Source organism: Gallus gallus, chromosome 5 (assembly GCF_016699485.2).
Source record: "Gallus gallus isolate bGalGal1 chromosome 5, bGalGal1.mat.broiler.GRCg7b, whole genome shotgun sequence".
NCBI lineage: Eukaryota > Metazoa > Chordata > Aves > Galliformes > Phasianidae > Gallus > Gallus gallus.
In genome coordinates this window covers 7,782,840-7,809,194 of record NC_052536.1, presented here as the reverse complement: position 1 = coordinate 7,809,194, position 26,355 = coordinate 7,782,840, and the positions used below count along the sequence as shown (strand labels likewise).

Below are 26,355 nucleotides of genomic sequence, written 5' to 3'. Positions count from 1 at the left end.
GCTTCTTTCCTTTACTCTCCAGATGAGCAGCATGCCTACACCAAAGTACCCATTCATGGCTTTTGGCTGATGATTTTGGTGTGAGGCTCGTGGGAAAGCTGCCCTGTTCTGAGATGGGTGGTGTAGTGGAAATGCTGAGTCATGGCATGAAGCGCAGATGGAGCACCTGGTGGGAAGGCGGGGCCAACCCAGGGGAGCTCAGCTGCATGCAGTTCATCTGAGTGACCAGAAGGGATGGAGCCAAGATCCACCCCCCCCCAGACCTCATTTAAGGGTTGGCAGAGGAGGTGAGGGTATCTTGCTGGACATTCCTACCTACAGGAGGTCTTCCAGAAGTGAGCAGCTTTTTTTGTTTGTTTGTTTCTTTCTTTCTTTCTTTCTGTGCCTATGGCTGCTGCATTTGGGCTTGTTCTCACTTGCTGCAGCCTAGGATTGTGCCACTCTGCTATTGCTGCTGTACTTTCCATCATATTATAGCATTACAGGTGGTCATAGCTGGCAGCCTGCAGTGGGCTGTGCTCTGGTAGCAGTGAGTTCCTGCTAAGAGCAGCCTGAAAGGCCAGGTGCCGCAGCAGCCAAGGAATAACAGAGTGGAATAACAACAATTGATAAACTGAGTACTTATGGCCTAAAATAACTTTCATATTTGTACTACAGTCTTGAAAAATATTGTGTAGCATGTAAGGAGTGAGTTCAGCTCCTGTGTGAAATGAATTGCTTTAGTAATACAGTACCAGTTAATGGTATTTTATGGGAAAAAGACTATCCAGGCAGATAAAGATGTGAAAATAGTATTAAATATTTTGTATTTTTACTGATCCTTGTTTTATAGGAACACTTGAATTTATAAAGCTCTCAGTTGTAGTAAAAAAAAACAAGTATTCCTACTCACTGAGGCTTTCCAATATGGAAACTTATAAATGTCAGAACTGAATAACTTAAGTACAAAAAACCACAGAGTTATTTTGCTGGGTCAGTTCAGTATTTGACTTTCTGACCATTTTCATACATCAAACATATATCAGACTTTTGAACTCAGTCTGAGATAAAGGAACTTTAAGAAAAAAAATGGAAAGAAAAAAGAATTTTGAAGCAATGAGGGTAGAACCGTTTGATGTCCATCTTTTTTTCTCAGGTTTTGCTGAAGTAAATAGGCATTAAGGATGCTGGAATGCTGATATATGTTTGGTATAAGCATGGCTGCTAGGTAAAGAACTGGCTGGAGGGCTGGGTCCAGAGAGTGGTGGTTAATGGAGTTAAATTCTGGCAACTGGTCATGAGTGGGGTTCACCAGGGGTTGGTACTGGGGCCTGTCCTGTTCAGTATCGTTACTGATGATCTGGATGAGGGCATTGAGTTCAACCAGCAATAAGACTAGAGGGAATGTCCTCCAGTGCCAGGGGAGATTCAGGTTGGATATTAGTAAATACTTTTCTGAGAGAGTGGTCACGTGCTGGAATGGGCTGCTCAGAGAGGTGGTGGTGTTATCAGCCCTGGAGATGTTCAAGAAAAGTTTCAGTGTTGTACTGAGGGATGTCGTTTAGTGGGAAATACCGGTGATAGGTGATGGTTGGACTGGATGTTCTTAGAGGTCATTCTCATTTGCTGCAGCCAAAGACTTTGCCATCCCACTACTAGTGTGGTACTTTCCATCACATTATAGCATTACACCTGGGTTTACTGTACCTGAAAAATTCTAATTTAATAGTTTTCTGGAGTTACCATGTTTCTTTCTCGTTTGATTTGCCCTGTAGACAGATCAAGACACAAAGTAGTGAGTCTTTCTTTAAAAATACAAGACCCTCACATGGAGTTGATTATAACAGTTGTAGTTTACACTTCATCAGAACCAGCATAACTCAGATGTAGGTGAACACCTTGCGGACCTTTATATCATAGGTTGAAGGTGAGATTTGTGGTCTGATGATCTTTCTTAGATAAGAAAATAACTTGAATTCGCTTCATCTTAGCTGTAAAACTTGAAGTGGCATCATCTCCTTTAGGCCTTCTCAAGCCTGATCCAGAAATTTTCTGGAACTGTATGGTCATTGCTAAGGACTTGTGAAATATTAACCTACTGGTAAAGCCTTTGTCAGTCTTTTCCAAAACAGCCATCATGAGGCAGCTGTCATCTATTCAGAAAAAATAGAATTATGTAAATACAGTTTTTTGTTTGTTTTAAGGGCACATTATTTGGCCAGATGGCAGCTGTGCATTTGAACTATGAACATGCTTTGATCTCATTATTTTATTGCTCCACAAACCGTATTTTCAATTTGAGGGTCTCCTGCTTTTTATCTGGGGAAAGCCTGACTGATCTACAGTGCCTATTTTTATGGTGTGCCTTGTATTCTCATAGCTACTCGTGACCAGAATGGATGGAGCAGTGAGTCACCTACCAAACAGTATTAGAGCTGTGAAAACAAGAAACCAGATGTAACTTCTGCACTGTATCTCCTTTCCAGACCGCAGAAATACAGCATATTGAATTTGCTTTGACTTGCATGAGCTGCAAAGCCTGGTAAGGACTCTTCTCTACCTACACGAATTTCTCAATATAGAAAAGATTTGAACAACCACAAATGCAAACTACATGCACATGCAAACTGCTGTATTCTAGCACGTGCCCAGTGATGGTTTAAACGCCACTCCAAGCCACAGGCTCAATTTTAAAATAGTGAACTATGGCATTAATATCTCAATGTTTTAAAGTATTTATTTCTACTTGTGTTTCTGTGCACACAAAGTACAAAGTTACACCTCAAAATTGTCATGTCAAATTATTCCAACTACTTTCGAAGTGCAGTTCTATCTGATTTTAAAAGAAGTCAGCATAAGTTCTTTTTATAGAAGTGTGCATGTATGTTTTGGGAGGATAAGGAAATATCAAATAATAGCCCATAAGTGCAAACACTTTTACAAGAACTACTGCAGGTTTTTAATATTTTCAAGACTTGGTCATTAAGATAACTGGGAATGAAATACAGAATCTCCATCTCCACTTCAGATCAGTAAATAATGGTTGAAAATCTTTGGTATTTCATTTAAAAACAAATCAACATCTGCTCAGTTTGTAGTAAGTAGATCATTGATAGGCATGTTGATGCCAGTTCTGAAAAGCCAGAAGGTTGAGAATTACCAAGTATTAAGCTATTCTGTTATTACCGGAGAGCATCCTTCTAGGCTGGGGTTGAGTTATATTGCCCCTTTCTCATAGGAAACCCTGACACTTGCTGTCACAGCTGTGCCTCTTTTAAGGCTAGGAGGCATCAGGCTTTGTGTGGTCTATCATGAACATTGCATTTTTGTTTAAAATAGGATTTATCAGGCTGGTTGGCCAAGTGACTTTTTTGGGCTTTCTGTTGTGTTTGACCTGCATGCAATCTGCAAGTGTCCAGAGAGCACTTTCATACTGGGGCTTTCTCATGAAGACAGAGGCTGTTTGGTGACTGTATTCCCTTATTCTAGTCAATGGTCTAGCTTGGGCTTCTGTGCTGATGTTGTAAGTTTCTTAAGATCTCTGCCAGGCTTCCCTCTCATTCCTAGTGCCCCTGTTTTCCCTTCTCATTGCTCTTAAGGGTGGGTACCTTGTAGCTATAAGCCATATGGAAGTTTTTTGTTATGTGATTCTGAGAACATTTTTCCCCAAACTATGTATTTATTTTTTTTTTCCCTCCTGCAGCCCTGCACTTAGCTGTGGCTGAGACAGTAATTTATTAAGAGTGAGTTCATAGACTAACTCCTTCTCTTTTGCATTCCATTGCCAGTTTCTGACCTGATACAATTTAATACTGACGTTGTGAGAAGCAGGTCCCTTTTTGAGTACGGGTAGTGTGTGCAGAGAAAAGACACCCTAGTGTCAAATTCTACTTTCTGTTCTGTGGCACTACTTGGTGAACAGTCCTATTAGCTTCAGCACTTTGTAATACTGATTTAGGTATGACCTAAGTCTTGCTATAGATTTTATCTGCTTGATACAGTTCCCTTATTCTCCTTGAAATGGTTCTATAAGCAGATGGAACATGTATATGTGAGAGTTGAGGCAAGAGAATTAAGGAATAGAGAAAGAACTGCTGTGAAATTGGATCAACAGTGAACCATGATGAAGATGCCTAGAAGAGAAGGAATCAAGCATACTAAGAGATTGAATGGGTTGAAGTTAGACAAACTTGCAGAAGGAGAATTGGAAAGGTAACACTTATAGCAGTAAGGAGGTTGGTGAAAAGTCTAGCTTGGGATGTGAGAAGAGAGAAGTGATGTGAAGGAGCTGCAGAGAAAAAATACTTCGGAGGGATTGTATGAAAGAGGAAGTCACATGGAGGAAACAGTGAAGGTAAAAGCAGGGAGCAAATAAGCTGGTTCAGAAAAACAAGTAGCTGGGGAGAAATGAATCTTGAAGCTAGTATGAGAATAGGAAACTTGCTTGCATGGAACAAAGGACATAAGAGGCCAATATTCTTGTTGTTCTTTTTTTTTCATGCTATAAATTGCACTTGATGCTACCAGAAAATGCAAGGATAACATATGTTAGGACAACATTACAGGTCAAGTATCATATTAGTTCTTTGCAGATTATAGGCATTCAATAAATCCTGCAAAGCTCCTCAGGCCTTTCTCAAAATGACAAGCAAGTAAGCCTGGACAAAGTCACAAATAACTCACTAGCCAGTAAATTGCCCAGACATTTGGCTATTCATAGAAGCAACCCAGCCTTCTGTCTCATAGGTATGAAGCAATGTCACTGTTAAGCTAGATGTCTGTTTGGTCACACATCTGTCCTATTGCATTATAAATTAGCATCATCATTTCATTTTTCTGCTCTAGGGTTTAATATAACTGACACTTCAAAATAATGAAAAGTACAGTCTGATCAAATATGATAAGAAATGGAATCATTCTTATTTCCGTTTCCTGTTCTTGGCATATCTTAAGGCATACAAAAGTAATTCCACCTGTGCTTTGTGTACTTAGCGTCACAAGGCATTATGCATTTATTTGCTTTACAAAAGACAGAACAGAATTTAAGCTGAAATTGGGTATTATACTTTCCTATATTTCAGCAGGTTTATCATGATTTATCATCATATAAGAGGATGAGCTCCAATGTTTCCTGTTTATAGGTTTCCCATCATTCTGAATTATACATTTAGCACTTTTTGCATTATGGAACTGGAGTTGGCTTGAATTAGTACTCCTTCAAGGATGCCTTTCTAGTGTTTTTTTGGTTTGTGCCATGCTTTTTAATGGTTGTTATAGTGAATAAGTTTGTGTATTACATAGAGGAAAACAAAAAACCCACAATAAAGGTTAGACATTGACAGCTGGCTGCTTCCCCGAGGCTATGAAAACATGAATTCTTGATTTAGAGAGATCTAACTTCTTCAATTCATAAATTAAAGATGCTCTAATCTACTTGCTGGAACTAAGACTATCCAGTTTCCTCAGCTGATTGTGTATCTTCAAAATCGCTCGTGCAAGTACGAAAATACATAAACATTTAAATTACATATAGTCTTTGTTAAAGAATACAATCAAATATTGAATGTTTCAGGAAAAAAAAGAAGTATTTAATTAAGGAAGAATAGGTGCTCTCTCCATCTTGCCATATTTGAGGTTTGTGAATCATTACAATATAATGCACTTTTCTTCATGTTTGCTTTTTTTAATTTTAGCAAGCTATTTACCCATGTTACCTGCATTTCCAGGTCATTGTTCAAAACAATAAAACAAGAACTGATTATGTAGAAACCAGCTCAAAATATTTCTCATGTACTTTTCCTTTTCTGGTGAGAAATGATCACTGGTAACTCATTTAAGTTTGGGGCACAGGAAGGGCTCGAGGAGACGGGATAGTCATGGTTTCTGGTAGCCTCCTCAAAGACCCATCAAGTTTTGGGGAAGGCCCTCCCAGTGTCACTCCCTGCACCCTCTTGCCTTCTGCCCTCAAGAGATCTGCCTCTTTCCTGCAGCACTCCAGTTGCTGCTCTTCCCCAGGCATGGGGGACATCAGAGTGAGATTCCACTAACATGTGGCCTTCAGTAGAAGGCATCAGTTCTGGCATCACTGCCTCCAACTCCCTTGCAAAAGCAGCAGCAAATAATCACAAGAGCTGGCAACAGTCCTACAAACATTCTCAGATGTACTTTCTGTGATAAGATGAAAGAATTCAAAACAGCATGCTGTGTTGAATGTATATTCAGCTGCTATTTTTCTAGCCTTTTTCCCCGCTGTACTTCAGGCAAGGGACTTAAATTTCCATTGAAATATGAAGATCAAAATTGATAATCCATATGGAATATCATTTGGAAAACATTGCTGTTGCACATCTTCATAAATTCACATCATCTGCAGTCTGAGGCTTTTATGATTAATTAGATGTAATATAAACTTAAGCACACAATTGTTTTTAAACAGCTTTTTCAATTCAAGGTATTTTAAAATTTAAAGCAATGAGCTGTGATATCTTCTGCAGATTTTCAAATTTGTTTGTTTATTTCTATAATGAAATCTAAACCTACTAAAATAGCAAAATTAAAATAGGGTCTTCTAGAAGGTAAGCTTTTTGTAAGCAATGTGATTTTAAAAAAATAAAATACTTGTACGTGCTTCAATATGACAGCATTCTACTTCCAGTGGAGACATAAATCCTATGTAAGTTAGAAGTCAGAACTGGGAGCAAAGATATTGACCAAACTGCCAAAATCACAGCAAGTACTTTGTTTTGCGAATTATTTTCAAGTACTAAAAAGTGAGTGGGCCAAAGTGCTGCCATGCTGTGAAAATAAATTATTGTGAAGAGTTACTAGGAACAGGAACAATCAGTCCTGTACAAAATGAAAATTAGATGATATTAACACCATAAATATCTCAAAGGAGGGAGAAAATATACTGGAAGACTTGCATATGAAGAGCAAGGGCAAGAAGAACTTATAAGCAGTGAATGGTGTTGTGAAAGCAACTGGGACAAAACCTTCCAAAACATGAGGGCTGCCATTATCCTTAAAACACTGATAAAACTGATTAGCAGAAACTGCAAATGAGTAGTAAGAGGAGATGCTTTACAAACAGCAAAAGGTGCTATACTGCAGCTGGAAGGAGTGGGTGAGTAATGACACCAAAGATGCTCAAACTGAGAAGCAATGATTCACCATTGTTGCCAGGTGCCACAAATGCTGTTGGTAGATGTGAGCCTGCGCAGCAACAGTTGAAGGAGATCACTGGCTGTTAAAAAGCATTAATGCTATTAAAAAGCACTGTAGACTGAAAGCTAATAAAAGATGACTTGTCAGGGAGTTGCAGGCCCTAAAGACACATTTCTGTTGCTGATCTTATACTGTGCGAAGACAGGAAAGGGAAGAATAGTTGCAAGAATTTTATATCACATATATTAATGTATCCTTTAGAATCAGACTCTGAGCAAGAATTAAAAAGACTAATCTTTAAAAAAAACAAAAAACAGTATTTAAATCTCATGATGCCTGCAGAAAAGAGATGTGTTCCTTAACCATAGGAGTAATTGGAATTAAAAATAGAATTTATGGCAGGAAAACAATTACTGAAAGGAAGGAATATGCTGATTTCAAATAAAATTCATCAACAATTTCTCAAAAGCATTAACAATAGCCACTTCAGTGTGTTCTCATACAAGAAAGGAATAAATATCCACACTTTCCCCAAAAGATATGAATGGACAAAATAAATGACCATTTGTGCGAAGTATCAAAGCCAGTATCAGAAGACTGCCTTTGCTACTCTGAGGCAACTTCAGTGATGTGTCCAGCAGAGCTAGACAATCTGTGCCTGAGTTGAACACAGGCATACAACTATCAGTCATATTCTGGAATAAACTGATGACTCAACATCATTGTTAGCCCGCAGCAAAACAAGCCATGGTAACTTTCTAGATCGTGCTCTAACAAGATGAAATGATAGGGGCAGAGCAGATGTAAGAAAACTACATAGGGACGGTGCAATGAAGGACTCATCTATATTGTGGAAGTCAGTTAGTCTTCCAGGAGCATACTTTATATTTCAGCACCTTGGAGTGCCTTTCTGCAAATAGGTTACAGGTCATATCCTTGTTCATTTTGGAGAGCATCAGTTGCTGATGTGTTTTAATTTGTGCTAATCTGGGTGCCTTGCTGTGAGGCTAGAAGTCAGCATTGAACTGAGTTGTTTCGGGCCTTTTTGGGGTGATGTCATGCAGTCTGGTAGAGGCAAGATATCACACAGTATCTGGACTCTCAGGATGTGCTCACACCCAGGAGCCAAGTTGAGTAAGGGACCATCCAGTTCTCAGAAAGCTTCTCTGTTGTGTTTTTATTCTCTTGGCATCATGTTATAGCTGCCCCCAGTGAGGATCTCTGCTGACACTAGTTGACATGCCTCCCAGGTTTTTAGTCTTCTGTTTCAGACTTGCCTAACATCCAGCTTGTAGCTTCCCTACTTCTTGCTCCCTGGAAATGTAAGATTGAAGTCATTTTCCTGCTGTATTTCAGTTGTGATCATTTTTATTTTAATGAAAAGTACACCTGCGTCTGTTTTATTTACGTGGTATCATTCTCATCTGTTCTGATACCATTTCAAAATGGAAATGACTTGCATTTACTTTCAAAATGTGTGTGTATTTTAAAGTTGTTTTTTTTTTTTGTAACTTTTAAACTGGATCATGTTACCTGATAACTGTATATTGTGTCATGAAAATGCATCTTGCTTTAAGTGCTTATTGAAGTAAATCACCAAAATGAATGTCCTGGGAATGTCAGTTTTCTCCATATAAGAACAAAGGATCCAATGGGCATGCAAATAATCTTGTTCCAGCTTACAATAATCTTGTGTGTTTTAAAGCAACTGCCTTGTGATGGGTGAGTTTTCACTTTTTTTTCCTGGACTCACAGATCTGAAGGCAGGTAGCCCTGTGACTGGGAGCTGACTAAGAAGATACCTTCTTAGTATTGCTGTTACTTAGCTGGAGTAAAGCATGTATGCTTCAGGATCTGACTTCTGCTAGGCTGCATCTTTGGTGTTTTTTTTTTTTCCATCTCTCTGACTGTTCCCAAGACTTCAATCACACAAACACTTCCACAACGTTGTTGATGTCAAGTTCTGTGAAAGCAAATCTCTGGTCATGCTATACCCTTCATCCCTTTATGATACATATATCATACAGATATGGCAATGAACAGACACTCCCTGTGTCTCATTTGCCAGATGGCTCCAGTATTGACACTGTCTAGGGCAGAATAATAGTTAATAAGCCAGGTAGCTTAAGGTTTTCATATGTGAGAGCTGTTCTGAAAGTAATGCCTTCTGTTTTATGATGTTGGCCCATGATGTCAGAGGTGGATGTATGGCAGCAGTAGAGGTTGAACGTTCCCACCAATATCCCATTACGTGTTATTGCTGTGAGACAAATGGCAGTAGAGGGGCACTCTGACAAAATGATGTCTGACATGGAAGTGTGGGTGAAGCAAAAGCATGGAACTGAATTCCTCCATGAGGAAACAGTTGAACCCACTAACATTCAATGATTCTTGCTGAGCATTTATGGACACCAAACAGTGGGTGTGAGCACAATGAGGCAGTGGTTGGTGCATTTCAGCAGTGATGACGGCAGCTTGAATGACCAGCCAACTGGTGCAGATCTTTATGGGCACAGCACGCAGTCTCTTGTTCGTCACTGGTGAAAATGCATAGCTAATGGTGGTGACAATATTAGAAAATAGTGCTCCGAAGCTAAGAATTTGCCCTATCAAATGATGTTATTGTGCTCTTTGTACCTGCTGTACATTCCCTGGAAATAAATAGGATGCATTACTTTTGGAGTGATCTGTGTACTTTATTAAGTTACATGCTAGGTATAACAAATATTTTCTCTATATTTTTTAACATTCGTATGTTTCTTCCCAGTGTAGCTCATAACAAGGATGGATTTGTGTATATCTATTGCAAGCATATGCGTTTAACTGGTTTAAACCATAACTTACCTGCTTTTGTGATTGTTATTTGATCTGTTCTGATTTTTTTAGCACTTTTTTCTCTGCTTTCTCTTTTTTGCAAGCTTCTGCACAGAGGTGTTTCTGTGGATTGGTCTGTCAGTTCTGTATACATTTGTGTTTTGAAGGACCTCTCCCTTCTTTCTCTTTGCTACTTCGTTTTTGAGCCTGTATTTGCTCACAAAAAGTGTGCCACTGAACTAGAAGCCATAGCATGAGTGTAGTCCACCTGTACTACTAATTAATTTTCCACCAGTGTGGCATACAGACCTTTATCAGAGATATTCTGAAGATGACTTGAAGGATTAAAAAAAATGAACTCTTGGTGCTGCTGCTTGTTTCTTTTCTGTTTCAGGTCTCGGGCTGGCGTGAACAGTTGTTTCTGAATTCTGGGTAGGGTTAGAGGAGAGGTGGGCTAAGGACACATCAGTTCAGCATGCTCAGCTCATTGCTGGATCTGAGCCCTGGTCAGAATTGGGTCTGATTGGTCTGATATGATTTGTATCTCTTTGTCTGTTCAGCTGGTGAGGTTGGCTTTGAAATGGCAATGAAAACATTTGCTGTAGGCTCTGCACTCGTTTGATTAAAACAACTTCCTGTACCCTCACCTACACTATGGTGGGAATGACATGAAGCAGAAAGATGTTTGTGTGATAAGGAACTCTGAAAATTAGAATTTCTGTTGAACAACATGAACAAAGAAATTGCTACCATTTTAATAAAAAAAGATAGGAGAGAGTCATATTTGCAGTGTGGAACACAAGCTGTAAGAAGAGTATTTTCCAGTGACAAATATTCTGTTGTAAATGACAGTAAATTACTTTCTATTCCGTTGTCTGTGTATAGCTTCATTTGTTGCTTTGGGCTAAATTCTCAGCTACCTGTGCTGAATTCTCATTTCTGCTCTTTAGGACTGGAAAATAATCTAAGGAGTTTTGTGAGCTCTGCTGAAATGCAAGGCTGAGCCCTGTGATGGCTGGCCATGTGAGAGCTGTGTAGCACCTGGGAGCCTGCACCATGTACAGGCTCAATGTTAGTACATTTACTGGTGAGCTATGTCACTGGTCCTTCTGTCCTGCCTTTCCCATGATGCTAACCATGAGCATAGTTTGCCTTCAATGACACCTGCTGGGCCTTGATTAAAATGTTCTGTTTGGAGTACAGAAGAATGTTATGTAACTATTACTGTCTACCTGCTTCACAGCAAACTACCCTCAGTGGCATTTTAAACTTTGGAAAGTTTTTGCTCCACAAATTAAGAGAGAGGATCTCAATGTTGCACATGTGTGAAGGTACCACGGTGGTACTCAATTAAAGATAACATTTATAGAGTGAGTCAGCTCAGGGGTATGTGTGATGGTTTCCTAGGTCTCTGGAGTCTGTTTTGTGCCATGGACTATGTGAACTTCATACAGAACCTGTGCAACTCATATAGCACCAGGTTTCCCTGAGGTTCACAGACCGTTCTGACTGTGATTTCAAAAACCATCAAACAAGTAGTTCTTCAGTTCTTTTAGGCATGGCACTTTATGGACACAAAGAGGCTGAGTACTGGAGAGACAGAAAGCAAGCAGCATTAATGAGTTCTGCTGCCGCCTTCATTGTAATTGAGAGCTTTTAAATACACTAGTTATCTCTGACACCTTGTACAGTCATCTGTGACATCATACATGAATACACTTACATGGAATAAGTGTCTGATCTAAAGCAAAAAAAATCTTAAGTTTAACTGATGCCAAGCACGTAAGAGCCATTGAAAAACTAGCCTGTGCATGAAGTCTTTAGTGTCTAAGAGCTAGCTAACTGATAGAGACTGTAGGAGTATTTCATATGATTAGCTCCATTTGGTCTCTTGAACACTTCTGTGTGTGCAAGCATATTTATTTGTTTGCACATGCATACACAGATGCGTGTTATTCTGTTGTTTTTGACCTGGCTACTTTTAAAAGTGAATATCTCCCCAGGCTGTCCTGAACTTCAAGTTACTGCTCTGAATTAACACTATTCCTATCCAAAACTAGAGAATCTGAGATGTGAATACGAGCTGGTGTTGATAGGGCACACTGCTCGGGATGACTGCCTGAGAGGCTAATGTCAGCCAGGAATGTGCTGTGGAAATATCTCCATCTAGTGGGTGTGACTAGGGTGCAGACATTCCTCTGGCAGACCAGGACCCTGCGTGTGTCCACTGCTTTTGTAGCAGCTGTCTGTCTGTCTGCCTTTTTGAAACAGAAGACTTAGAAACCTCCTCTTATCTGCAAAATTATTTGAGATTATAAGCGAATATTGTAACAATGAGAACATCTCTAATGGTTTGTCTGTACATTTTTTGAATGGCTTTTACAATAAATGAAAACCATTCAGGCTTGATATACCCTACCTTCAGTTAGAGGTATTGCTTATCTCAGAATGTATTTTAATTAAGGAGATGCAGTTCAATGGGATTTGAATGCTAATATGTAGATATTCATTATTGCCTTCAAGACAAAACATGCAAGGGCAATGTGAAAATCCAGTATAATCCTTACTACAAAATCTCACATCTACCCTCTCCTCTGTCTTTTTGGAATTGTTCTTAGCTGATTGAAAAAAAAATTGTTCCTCAACCCACTAAAATTAGTAGGAGTTTTTACATGAATAGAGTGAGGGCTTAGTGAGGAATATTTCAGGAAGGAATACAGCATGGCAAAACCTGCAGTACATTCAGTCCTAAAGAGAGTATAGTACTCATGTAATGGTCACCCAATTAATGCTTACTTCTTACTTCTCTTTCTCAGAAAGGATTAGTGTAATAGTGTAATAGCTATTTAGGGGTGGTTGAATAACATAATGGTATCTAACTAATCAGATGTCTGTTGCTGATATTTGTAAGCAGGGCTTCATATTGTCCAGCATCCATAGAGGCTAGGAATGCCTGTCTGAAATCCAGGTATCAGGGCATTCTAAGAGTTTGGGTTATTTGAGAGGAACTGTGCAGCACCTCAGGTGACTGGGACAGTAAAACATTACCTCCCTTTTTGACTTTTTAATGCTTATCCAGTTATCCAAATACATAGTATGTATTTTTACACACGTACAGAGTTAAAAATAGGTAAAATCTTTTCTGCCTGAACACATTTTTAGATGTGTTGCTTTCCTATCCAGCTATTTTGTTACATGTATGCGTAATGTTTCTTTTAGATAAAATGTCCCCCCAATATCATTTACACTGCAATCCAGAAAGTATTGTTTAAAAATGTAAGATTGAATATTATGGTTGCGAAACCAGGAGATTAATGTCACAAACTCAAGGCAGGCACCGTGGAGACAGGTGCCGTGCATAGTTCTTCGTTCAGCTCTGCCAATGCACATTAATCTTGATCTGCAGCATTCCTGCTATTCCAGTCTTGGCCTCTCTTGTGCCAAATCTTATAGTTTATTTATTTGTAGGTATAATAACGTTTCCATCAAAGCAGAAGTTCTTTTGAATGTCTTTTACTCATTTTCAACTTCTGCTTTTTACTTTATTAGTATGTTGTGTCTTCTCCATGATTACGAAGGGAAGGGCTCGGACAGGAGCCTGACTGGCGCTGAAGTAATGCCATCGTTTTACATGATCTGAATGTCAAAAGCAAAGAGCCCTGAAGTTAATCATTGCTTACTGTGACTGACTCAGCCTTCCTAATCCTTTTCTGTGCTCAGTTCTTGTCACTGTGCCACCTGACCTGCTTCCTCAGGGCTGGACTACGTACCTTCATCATGCATTGCACGGGGATCCATACTGGGAAGGGGAAATGATTTTTGCAAAGCTTTAGGGGCTGATTCTGCTCAGACCAAAACTTGCTGGGGGCTTGAGCTTACCAAACTTAAGGCATCCAAACTCAGGCAGTTACCTTTTGCATCCTGAGTTTCCAACAGAGTTACTTTGTCTTTTAAGTAGAGATGGATATCCAGTTTCACACAGAAACAGTGTTAGTATGCAGTGGTTTTGCTTCTAGGATTGGGAGCAAAGATCCAATCTGCTGCCACCACCACACCTATTCTGAATCCACAGGAGGTTACTTTTATTGCTTTTCATGCCCTTCATCATCTCTGGCAAAGGAATAAGGACAGCAGCACCCTACTGTGCGATTGATATGTTTGTGCTGCTTTGTGTTAAGTAGTAATGTTTTTGCATCTCTTAAGTTGCACGCTTCTACTATATTGTTACCCTCACCCACTTTTCTGCCAGCAGGTACACTGGAATGATATGTTTTGCTCTTGCGTACCTCACATTGTGTACTCCTATAAGATAAGGGGTGATATATGCCAAGTGCTTAGGACAACTACTAAGCGCTAGCTTGCTGTAGACTTCAAATGGACTGGAACAAGCTTTGTAAAAATTTCCTTTACATTTCCAAGACTTTTTCCCTTACTACTTCGTGTGATATTATCATCCTTCAGTAGACCAGATGTGAGAGACCGCCCTGCAGGAAATGGCAGTGTGCTACAGCAATCTGCCCAAGTGAAATACTGTTCTCAGCGCTGTTGCTTCTGGCGCGCAGTGCTCAGCTGCTCGCCCTGCTTATGCTGTTGGTATGGTGGGGAGAGGAGGAACTGAGCTCAACCAGCACTTTTACCCATAGGGGTGAGGGACAAGTTGGTTGAGACAGTTCCTTTCCGTGTGGGACTGGGGCATGTGTTGTATACACTGGCATAAGATAGCACAAAATATACAGATGACTATCCTTCGGGGTTTCCAAGACTTCATTTGACTACTGCCAAACAAAAGTAATGAAATTCAGCAGAGTCATCTTCTTGTGCAAGAGGTGCCAGGCATTTTGGTGCCAGGCATGAGACTTCATCAGCAAGAGAAAATTAGTGTACAGGACCACAAATTCACTTTGCTGGTATTTCTAGTTTTAAGCAGCAGAAAATCTAGGTCTTAGTTCCTTAGAGCATCCAGCTGGTGGTGCCAGATAGTAACTACGAAGGACACTGTATTTTAAACACTTGGAATATAAATTGTTTGGATAAGGCATCTTTATAGCTGTTTCTCAGACCCTTGAAGAACTGTTCTCTCTTTCAGTGGGAACAGCTTGTCAGCTTCTAGAAGTCAACTGTTGTGTGTTTATGCCTTGCACAAAGTGGCATAAAAGTGTCTTCCTTATCCACTCTTGATTATATGAAAACTCATTTTGCATGCAAGGTGTAACACACACATGTGAAAGATGTGTATAGATGTACATGGATTACATGCGATGGAGGGTCAGGCCTGGGACAATTCCCCCTGCAGTAATATGTTTATTACTTCATTAATCATAGTAAGCCTTAAGAACACATACACCTGTTTTCTTGGGTGATGAACATCTTTCATACCTGGCATTCATACAACTTACATGATCCAATGTCCAGGATCTTTAACACGCTTATTATGGCTATTGATGAGTCAGCTTGTGACCTTCTTTTTCTTTGAAGTTCAGTACTTAAAAGTATTTAGCTTGGAAGAAGATACCTGTTTTCAAATTTAAAAAAGGGAATGGAGGGGGAAGAGGGAAAGGAACACTGTGTTATATTTCATTGGCCTCACAGTGACCTACAAAATGTGCTGGTGAGGACAGAAAATGTAATGCACCGATGGCTGCAGCACAGTTTGTTTTCACTCTTTTTGATATTTGATTATAAAGGTTAAAGCAGGGCAGGGGAAAGGGAGTGCTAACCTGAAGTGCTAGCTTTTCTGTGGCTGCCTGCCATGTAAGTCAGCGCCTGTTTGAATGGGTCGGGTTCTTTGCTGGCAGGCAAGAAGCAGTGATGAATAAATCCTATTCTTTCAGAACAGTCAATTTTTATAACAAGGTCACAGGTACGGATATGTTAGGAAGTTTTTTGCCCTGTTTTGGAGGGTGCCCTGAGTCCCTGTGGGCCTCTCGCTTCCCGGTGAGAGATTGCAACAGACAGCTGCTTGCTCAACACGTGGCTTTTGCTGAGATAGGCTGAGCAGAGGGCAGAGGGCAAGTACGACCAGTTGGGGCGGGGATAGTATCATAAAGGTGAGTCAGGCAGAGTGAGGCTCACAGAGAATGGCACACCTCGCTCACGCTTCCTCCACTCAGCCTTCAGAACCAGTGGGCTCTTGGCCAATGCAATTCATCCAGGCACTGCGACAGGCATCTTGCAGAACACAATGCTCAGAACTTTAGTAGCTGAAAGAAAGCAAATGGAAGTTACATGCTGGGTGAGCACTAAGAAGGAACTGGCTCCTCAGACATCTACTTGACAGTTCCACCTTTGCACTTAACAAAATAATGCCTTAGTTTGTCTTCAGAAATGAAGTAATCTCTGGGAAGGGATTTTAACTATATTCTTAAGAAAATATACAGTCTTTGATAGAGTAAAATCAATCATGACTGAATAATTCAGTATTTTAAAAATACACTGTGTGGTAGAAATCTGAGAGGAACAGTTTACTCCATTCTGAGATTCGGTGTCCAACTAATATGACTGTGTTTGTGCAGGTTAGCTCTGCTGTAATATACCTCATGAAACCTCCTGAAGTATTCCCTATACAACTGTGGAGGCTAATGATTTACTCAGACTCATTAAGAAAATTATAATCCTCTTCAGAGGACTATATCTAGGCATTCTGCAAATGTTTTGGCAGGCAGCGGCTGTGCTCCGCTCCCCATCACTCTTGTGAAATCCTGCCATAGTGAAGGGTGGCTACGTGTGAGGCCAGGGCTGGACCACAGCCTGCTTGAGCTGGCTGAGCACTTATGGCTTATGTTTGTAGCATTTCTCCAAGGAAGCAGGGAGCTCATTTAACATCTCCAGTGTATCCGTTGTTCTTGTCTCCATAGTACCTTCAATCTGTCTTACAAGTATGGGTGGGATGCAGCAGTGGAAGAAATACGGGACATACACCACCGTTCTTTTATAAACATTGGACATGTTTGAACTAAATGAGCTAGAATAGCAATTGCTAGCTAAGCTCTGGTTGCTCACATCTGGGTTGCGTGACTCTAACTAAGAACAGAATGTGGCTGCTTGTCCTTATGTGCATCTACAGTCATTAACCATTTGTTGAAATCAAGAGGATATATTGTAATGGGAATCCTAGAGCTCTGTACATGCTAGGTTTTCTCCTAGAAGTTTAGTTAAGTGGGCCTTTCCTGCAGGCAAGCAAATTGTTTTCTATTTCCTTTTGATTGCTTGAGATTCTAAGTTTCAGCCTGCTTGTCTTACTTTAACTCCCTTTGATAGAAGATCCCTTTTATCATGCACGCTAAAGCTGTTTGATAGGCCTAGCTGAATGCCATGATGCAACTAAATAAGAATTTTATGTATCACTTTATTTTTTCAATATGTCACATCAGTAGACTTTGCAATACCCATATAGTGACTTTTGATATTTTTGTTGTTGCTGTTGAGCTCCAGCCACTGGATTTTTTTACGTTAAAAATAAATGTAAAAATAGCTTCTATATCAAGCTCTTGTGGTTTGCTCAGCTGTATGTGAAGGACTTGGCAGGTAAACAGAAAATTAAAATACATTTATTTTGAAAAAAAAAATCTGTTTATGATTAATGATTTTAGAATGCTTGGGGCTGGTGGTATTTCATACACAGCTGCTTGTTGCTTATTAGCAGATAAGCAGCAGGGCAGGATTTCTGAACTGGAGAATTTCAGATTAGGAATTCGATTGCTGCTTAGTTACATCTCCTGGCTGGCATCATAGGCACATGATAATTTTAATTACACCTAGAAATGGGACTAATCGTGTAGACAATGACTATAAAATTGAAGTCTGTTTTTATGGGCTGGTAAGGTGATCTCCTGCTTATGAGTTCTTCTAAACCAGGGATATTTGAGCTTACTTAGTGGGTGTGGCCCTTAATTCCTGAGAACTCCTTGCATCAAATGTAATGGTTTAAGTAATAACTTCAAAATGGCATTTGTAAAACCTTTTCTAAACTACAGTTAGTTATTAAAGAACTCATTTTAAAAAAGGAATAAACTTTCAGTTTTTCTTAGGATTTTCTTTTTCTTTTAACACTTGAATGGCTTGGAAGCAACAACCTGTTTTTGTACACTGCTGCTTTTATTTTGAACTAGTAAATTAACATTCATATTTCCTGTCCTAATCTAATTAACACGGTATTTTCCATAGTACAGAACCCCTCTCCCTAGACTCTTCAGTAAGAAAGTATAGAAGGATACACAAATAATTAGTGCCTTGTTTTTGTTTGTTGTTTTTTTTTCTAATTATTATTTTTATCTAAACTAAGTTTTAGAAACTGGTTTAAAGTACTGGGAAAAGTCCATTCTAGGCCTTTGTACTATAAATATTTAGGCACATAAGGGATCTTAATGAACTGGACCAACATTCCATTGAGGAATTACATATCTTTTGTTGTATTAAGATTTATTTTCTATTTTTAGGCACTGCTACTGTATTTCTGACTCTGTAGCTTTTCAAGACCTCAAAATTAATGGTATCAATATTGAGTAATTAAAGCGACTTGAAGAGAAGGTTTCCTTAAAACCTTGAATTTTGATGCAGAAACCCCATGATGATAGAGAGGACTTTTATTTATCAGCAATGAAATCAATATACAAGCACAGAGGACATTTTTAGCTGTGATTTGCTGTGGAAGCTACTCTCTGATAGCAGGAACATGATGTTGTACAGTGGTTTGCATTTCCTAAAGTCACTTTTACAGGCGTCATATCACTGCAGCCTATAAAAAAAGAGTTGATCCATTATACAACAGCTAGAAATTAACAAAGTATGGTAAGTCATAACTCCTAAAGAAACATAGCAAGTATTGCTATTGCCAGTGGAAGTATTTTTTACAGGTAATTGATAAAATAGGTGGATTTATTTTCACAGAAACAGCAGATTCTGCACAAGATTAGATTCCCGGTAACATGCTAAAGATAATTTCTTCCCTATATGTAGTACTTGCACTCTTTTGTGTATTTATACTTAGTTTTCATTTAGGTAGGAATTTCTAAACAAAAAATCCAGTAGTATCTCAATCTTGATTACACACTGACCTATAAAAATAGCAGTAATTGTTGGGGTAGGAGGTGAGTTGATTTTCTTGTGGTTTTGTTTTTGTTTTTCTTCATAATGAAAATAAGAATATATGCAATGACTAGCTTTTATTTCTCATGTATAAACTGAGCAAACTAGATGGCAGATCCAATTAGCTGACTCTTCTCTTATATTTCCAGAACACTTCTCACTTTTCTTTGTGTTTATTCCTTAATTATTATGTGATTTTATCTGAAAGAAGATGTAAAAGCAACAGAACAGAACCTTTCTAATGTCAAAAGCCAAACTAAAAACAACAGGGTTGAAACAAATCCCCAGATGGAAACGCCCATAGAGAATTAGATAATCTTTTAAAATTATACAGTTTCAAACATAGCAGTGATAAAGAAAATCCTCTCATCTAACACATCTATTGCCTGGCTGAGGTTTTAGAATGTAAAATTTAGAATGTAATAGAATGTAAAATACTCTGTTACTGCTCAGTTTCTTCTTCCTTCTGCAAAAGCATACAATACTTGTTCAATAAATACAAACATTTTCTCTGAAGTTAAACTTCCAGTGCTTTACACAGAATGGAAGTGTACAAACCCACAGCCAACATTTCTGAGGTGGTCAGGTCAGGGTAGCCTAGCTCAGCTGAGGCCTGTAAACACTCTTTCCTTAGCTTTTAAATTAAAGAGCTGCTTCTATCTTTTAGCTTCGTTGTTTCTGAGCTCTTCTTGGTTGTTGCTATAGCTAAAATCCTCACAGTGTTTACCCTCTAAATTATCCAGCTGGGACTTAAAAGCAGAAAGAGAAGGGAAAGTGTACACTGGCTGACATCTCCTCCTTGATGATTTGGAAGATGAAGATTTAAAAAATGGAGACAGAGGGGGAAAATGCTAAAAACGCCCTGAGTTACAGCAGAGCACACAGTATTTGTGTCACAAGTAAGACTGCCACAACCCAGGTCCATATCTCTAACATATGTACTTAGCTTTGCATACTGATTAAAACCCTTTGAAGTAGATAGGGGTGAATAGTTGTGGGTGAATTTAAGCTGATACTAAGCCCTCCAATGTTACATGTTCTTGAGAATGAGGTTCAATTAGAAGCCACTCTAACTTTTACGTTATTTCTGTCGTATCCCTGATAGATGTAACCCAAGCTGGAATTCACTGAATGTTCCAGTTCTGACCCTGATCCTCCAACATCCCATTTAACTACTCACATGATAAAGTTATTTGTAAATGTTAAATCTTTGCAGGATTATGATCTAAAGGAGTATTAGAGCCTGATCCAGCAACTTCAGAGGCCTGCCCTAGATTTTGGTGATCAGTGTATCAGAGCCATACTAAAGGGATTAAGATGCTGCTAGTACTTACTGAAGATACAGTTTTCCCAAAAGCACAGCTCAGTATTCTCATATTGACACAGCCAGAACAAGTGATGTAAGTTTGTACATTATATAGCGTATCTCACTGTACTTATGCTAGTATAACTCTACTAGTTTACAGTGGCTCCAGTAGCCTTCATTTTATTTATGTATTCATAATCCAAATACTTAGCAGTGTAAATATTTTCTCTATATGGCTATACACACAGTCATATATTTATATACTGTGTGAGACTATATCATGGAGGAACGTAGTATTTTGCTGCTGCCTGTCTGAGATGAGTGGGTTACCTGCTGCAGAGAAGTGGAGGAGTTAGGCAGGCTGCCACAGCCCTGTCCTGATAAATCTGCCGTGCCTAGAGCTCTCCAGGACACCAAGCCTTTCTTTAGGGAGGGCAGGATTTATAGCACTTGAGAAGCTGGTATGTGCTAAGCTTTTGCTAGAAATTGAGGGAGAATACCTTAGAACTCTGTTCCTACTTCTGGTACAGAAATATTCTGGGGTTCTTCCCCTCTTCATTTTATATTCTTTCATTTTACTTCTCTGCCTTTCTTGTGTCTGTAGATGTTCACTTCCCTTTATTTCACTAGTGACAAGCAGGACCAGGAAAATGATGCCAGAAGAGATTTGGCACTTTGACTAGAAGTCAAAATGTACAAAATAAAGGTATTCCCCTTCCCCATGGTTTGCAGCTTATCTTCATACTGTGGAATTTATGCTGTGATGTTTCATTAGATGATATTCCTTTTACCACGTGTTGTACGGCCATGTCACTGAAGAAGCTTTGCCCCCCCCGAAACATTCATTATTTTGCCTAAAAACACTGCTAGGGCAGAATTTTTTTCAGTTCCATTTTATGCTGAAGAAATGAAGGTTTATGATGTAATTATGCCACATGGATGTGGGAAATTAGTTGCAGCCAGAATACAGGTTCCCTTGACAGATTTGAATGTCTAGTTTTAGACTACTTCTTTCTTGTTATCTGACATCATAAAGAACGAAATAATACTAAGTGGTACAAAATCATCATTCTTACATAATACCTTTCATCCCAGCATTTCAAAGTACTTTACAATCATTAATCTGTATTTACAATCCTTTTAACTCAGTAATCACATGAGTAAGGTCTTCCTCACATAAAAGAAACATTTCTAAATACTTCACATCCTGTTGAAGAAAGGAGGAGTAGCCAAGTTTACTTAGTGAAGAACTGAGATTAAAACTCCATGCATCTGCTTCATCGTAAGCACCTTTCTTTCTTTCCACTGCATCTGTAGATGCAAAAGCCCCAATAAATACTGAGATATAGGCATTTTATTGCATATCAGAAACCTGGCGCTGCCTGGTTTGAATTTGGTATCTCTGTCTGACACAGATCTGTTGTGTTGCTCCTTAAAGAAAAAGAATTCTGTCATACAATCACAGCTAATGTTTATTTTAAAAATAGCTTTCTTCACAAGCTGGATTTTCTTTAAGGTGCATTGCCTACACTGTCATATTTGTCAGCAATGTTTGAGATAAGAACATATGCCCAGGTGAATAGCCTTTCCCCATATGAATAATTGCAACAAGAATCTAATCAAATGAGTCCCTTTGTTTAGAAAACATACAGAAACCAGGTCTGTCAATAGGAGGAGAATACAGCTTGACTTAGAAAAAGTCTTCAGAATATTAGCTGCAAGTTATTAAAATGGTTAAATTCTTCAGAAAAGACAAAATACTGCTGTGACTTTTCAAAACGTGATTTGTCATACTTGGTGTTCTGATTTTGTTTGATGGTCATTTGTTTTGTTCTCGGGTCAGTCGGTTTAGGGCCAGTATAAACTGGGTCTTGCTGTTCCAGCATCAAGGGTATCAACTCTAGGTATGAAACAGGAAATTATTTCTTCTGATTTATATAACTCTTTTCTGAAGAGCCCCAATATCAAGTTTTATTCCTTTCCATAGCTATTATGCGTGATCCTGAGCAGCGTTTCAGCCCTCTGAGATGGGTTGTGATAAGAAAATAAAAAACCTACAGTAGTAATTAATACCATTTGACACCAAAACAAAACAACAAAAACAAATTGAAGAAAAACGCAAAAATACTATATTAAATTGCTAAATAATTGTCAGGCTGGAAATGTGGTTATAAGAGAAGAATACTTAGCTTTAACTATGTCTAAGTTAAGCTCAATCATTTGTTAGCTCTGTTGTAATATCATGAAAATGCTGATGACTCTGAATCGCTCATAAAACCTGGCCTGAATCACTTGATAAGGCATGATCACTTGAATAATGTGATTGAATATTAACATCTGTCACAACTAGTGCTTACAGAAGACAAGTCTAACAAAGGCTAGTTTATTTGTTTAATCCCAGACTTATCAAAGCTCACTCGTAAAGGAGAAGGACTGTCAGGTCTATAATCAAGCAGAAGAAACACCCTAAATTTGGAAGCAGAAACTAGATACATTCAAACCACAAATAACCTGCAGCATTTTGTTGTTGTTATATTCTGAGGCAAACTAGTTCTTGGTGCAGTTCTTTGGTATGCAGAAGCCTCTCTAATACTTGAGCGCTTCAAATAAAGACTTAGTTATTTTTCAGATGTGTATTATAACGCAAGCAGAAGTATGTTTGAAACTGAGTGAGATTCTTTAGTCCATGTTAGACAGGTAGTCAGATTAAATGATGATAACGTGTATTTATTTTCCTTTGAATCCCTGTTTCCTACTGGTTGTTAGCAACTTACCTGCTATCAAAGGTATATTCTACGTGTTAAAACAGGAGCAGAGATGGTTCAATTTCTGTCATTTTCTAATTCCACATACAACAAGCCACCCAGAAGTTATCAGAACCAGTGAAAGCAGAGAGAGATTTTAAAACAAGCCAATACTTTCTGAGTGCCTTGGTGTTCAATTTCGCATGACTTAAGATTATCCAGTTAATTTGCACTATAGTGTTATTGTCAGATGATGCGTTATTGCTGCACTTGAATGAGCACTAACTCCTAGCTACCAGGACAATCACTTCTTAAGCCTCTTTAACTTGACCTGAATCAGCTTATTTAGTTGCATGTGGCTTTTGTACTGTTTTCCTGCCTTCCTTTAATTCTCATGTTTGTCTTGATTATATAGGTGCAGAAAGTTATAGCAAAATATGTAACTGAGCTTAGAGATAATTTCTTCTATTCTGTCCACAGCCCTACTCTTCTGTCATGTTTGAGCACTTTCTGAAAGAATATCAAAGAATATAGAGTAAATAATTTGTTGTAAGAAATTAAGTTCTTTTCTTATCGCCCAAATACAGATTTAATCCTGTACCACTGTAGTTGGTAGAGGTGGGATGAAGCTAAATGGATGGTAGTCTCTTGAACTTGCTGCATGTACAAAAATGTGCTTATGCTGCATCTTTTCCAGTTAGGAGACAGAATACCCTTTTATGGGGGCTGTTAGGGAAGAACTTCCTTGGAAAAGCTCACTGTACATCTACGGATGGAATGTGAGCAAAGTGAACTCTAGCTGGTTTGCAATTTACATCCATTCTGATCTTACCATATCAGAATAGGAGTGAAGCTGGAAAGGAGAAACATAGCAAGTTTCCTTCCATTGAAGTGAATGGATATACACTATACAAATACAGGGCCTTTGAAGCAATGCTAGTGCCTTGTATTAGTTTACTGTTTTTCTCTACTGTATATATCTCATTTCACTCCATCTAGTCTAAAAACTGTTTTTGTATAGTGACTTTTTGCTGAATAAAAGGTACATTGTTAAACTGCTTAATTATACCTTGGTTGACTTATATGGATTTTCAAATCTTTATTTCCCAATAATTCAGAAGGAGATGCTAAGGTCTCAATAAAACTATTTTATCCAGGTTTATGTGAGGAGTTCTCTTTTTAATCCAATTTCCTTCTTTCCTTCCTTCCTTTTTTCCTTCCTCTCTGTTGCAGAGCAAAGCCTCAGGCATTCCGACGTAGGCAGTTGTCCAAATCTATTTTAAAACATTTTAAAGCAAAGCTTCTTGCAGCTATAGGGCAGGGGTCACATGTACTTTCCCTGGGTTAGCAGAACAACTTAAGATGACATTGTAGACCCATCTCTCTTTCCTCTCCCGGTAAATATATGCATAATATAGAACTACAAAGATTTTTGATTTCCAGAAGTCTAAGTTACCTTGTCCCACATCTGATCAGTTGAAATAACTTTGGCTCAGAAAAAAGAGGGAGGCAATTCTTACCCAAGAATCTGCCTATGTCCTTTTTTTTTTTCTTCCTGATTGAAGGCAAAGACTTAGCAAAGCATATCTAGATTTTGCAGTGTTGACAGGCAGCTTTGTTATTAACATAATAATATCAATTGATATCCAAGGCAAATAAATATGGAACCTGAAATGCCAGAGACAGGAGAAATCGTGACATCGTGTAGATACTGAGATGTAGAAGGAAAGATATTTTAAATCAAACTTGTAATAGAAGTTTGAAGCTGCATTTATAGCTGAAAACATTCTAGTATTTTTATTTTCTTTTCCTTGATGTTTCTATGGTAGTTATCCTTTTACTTTTTTCAGCTGCTTTCAAGTCACTGCTGTGCTGTTGGCTGTGAAAGCAAGAGAACAGCTTCTGCAGATGAAAGGCCAGTGATGATAGCACTGGAATGTGACCTCGGACATTTATCAGAACAGCACTGTATGTCAGATGATATGGCATCCTTATTTTTCCAACCACTTTTGACCTGGAATCAGGTCAGTACAAGATGGGTGCATATATCGCTATGCTGTGCATACATCCATAAATGGCACATCCTTCATTAAGGCTTGTGATAGGAAGTTACTTGTGTTAAGATGAAATAGGTTGCATTTCAATAGCCCTCCTTTGTGTTGTTATTTACCATCTTCCTTTGTCACTTATAACACGTTTAAAAGTTTGCTTGAAGGAAACCACTTGGATTAGAGAAAGAGCAATTGTTCTGTCTGATTAAAAAAATAATAATTTTAAATATTGAAACAAATATCAAATGAGGATAATTTTCTTGCTATTGATCAAGGCCATTCTTCTGCTTAATACACTAGGGTCTCGTAAACTGTAAATGACTATTCCTGCCTGCATTTGATTTGGAAACTATCTGAACAGTAATAGAAAAGAAGCTGCTATAGATTGTGGGTAAATCATGTAACCTCCAAGCTTTATTCTCCCCATTTGCAATTGAAAATAATGGCAGCAAGGTGGATATGGGCATGTGGTTGGTAGATAAGAAGGTGAAAAATCAAACTAGGTGAAAAACGATTTCAATTGCATTCTCAGCCTGGCCTTTTGCTTGCATTTTGATTGTGGGTAAGTTACTTCCATGAGCTGAGCAGGCAATAATGGAGTAGTTAAAGTTTTAGAATGAAACTGTGCTTTTGGTAACACTTCTGCTCTTGAAATAAGAATTTAGATTGCTTATTGTTTGTATTCATTTCTAATTTTTTTACAGAAATATATTCTGGATGAAACATATTTCATACATATGACATAAGTACAAAAATTAACTAGCATTCATTCTTGTGCATAGAAAATATAACAAGATCTCTGACATCCTAGAGCTGAAAAACAAATGTTGGTAAATATGTTGAAAATGACAGTACTGTGTTTCTCGGGCATTTTTTTAATGTAATAATAATAATAATAATAATAATAATAATAATAACCAAGCACTTCTTCATAATATTCAACCCAGACCTAAGAAGAGAAGCAGGAGGGTTTATCCCCATTACAAATCTTGGTCATAAGCCTGTTTTTTTGCTTTAAAAATATAACGTGGTAGAGCAAGTACAGAAATATAAAGCATTTTAGAGCTATTGAATAAGCAGAATATTTTTATTCTTGCTGAATGAGCTTAAGTGCTTCTACTGATGAGGCAAATAACTTCTAACATCTTCCTGATGTGTATTCCTTAAAATATGGCCTAGGCATCAGTGTTTTGACTAATATGTCAAGTTTTGA

At 38.4% G+C, this 26,355-nt stretch overlaps 1 protein-coding gene and 1 non-coding gene across 4 annotated transcripts in view; both read left to right on the top strand.

Annotated features, from left to right (window-relative positions):
• Positions 1-26,355, top strand: part of MICAL2 (microtubule associated monooxygenase, calponin and LIM domain containing 2) — a 159,770-nt gene that overhangs the window by 2,956 nt on the left and 130,459 nt on the right. For 2 of the 3 annotated variants that reach the window (XM_046942224.1, XM_046942222.1), the window contains exons 3-4: positions 2,360-2,386; positions 2,466-2,521. The gene's annotated coding sequence lies outside the window, so the exon portion shown is untranslated. Of the gene's footprint in view, positions 1-2,359; positions 2,522-26,355 lie in introns of all 3 variants that reach the window. The other variant, XM_040702113.2, reaches the window with a different exon arrangement.
• Positions 8,848-8,915, top strand: MIR1568 (microRNA 1568). The gene has a single exon (NR_035052.2). It is a non-coding gene; the product is annotated as a microRNA 1568 (primary transcript).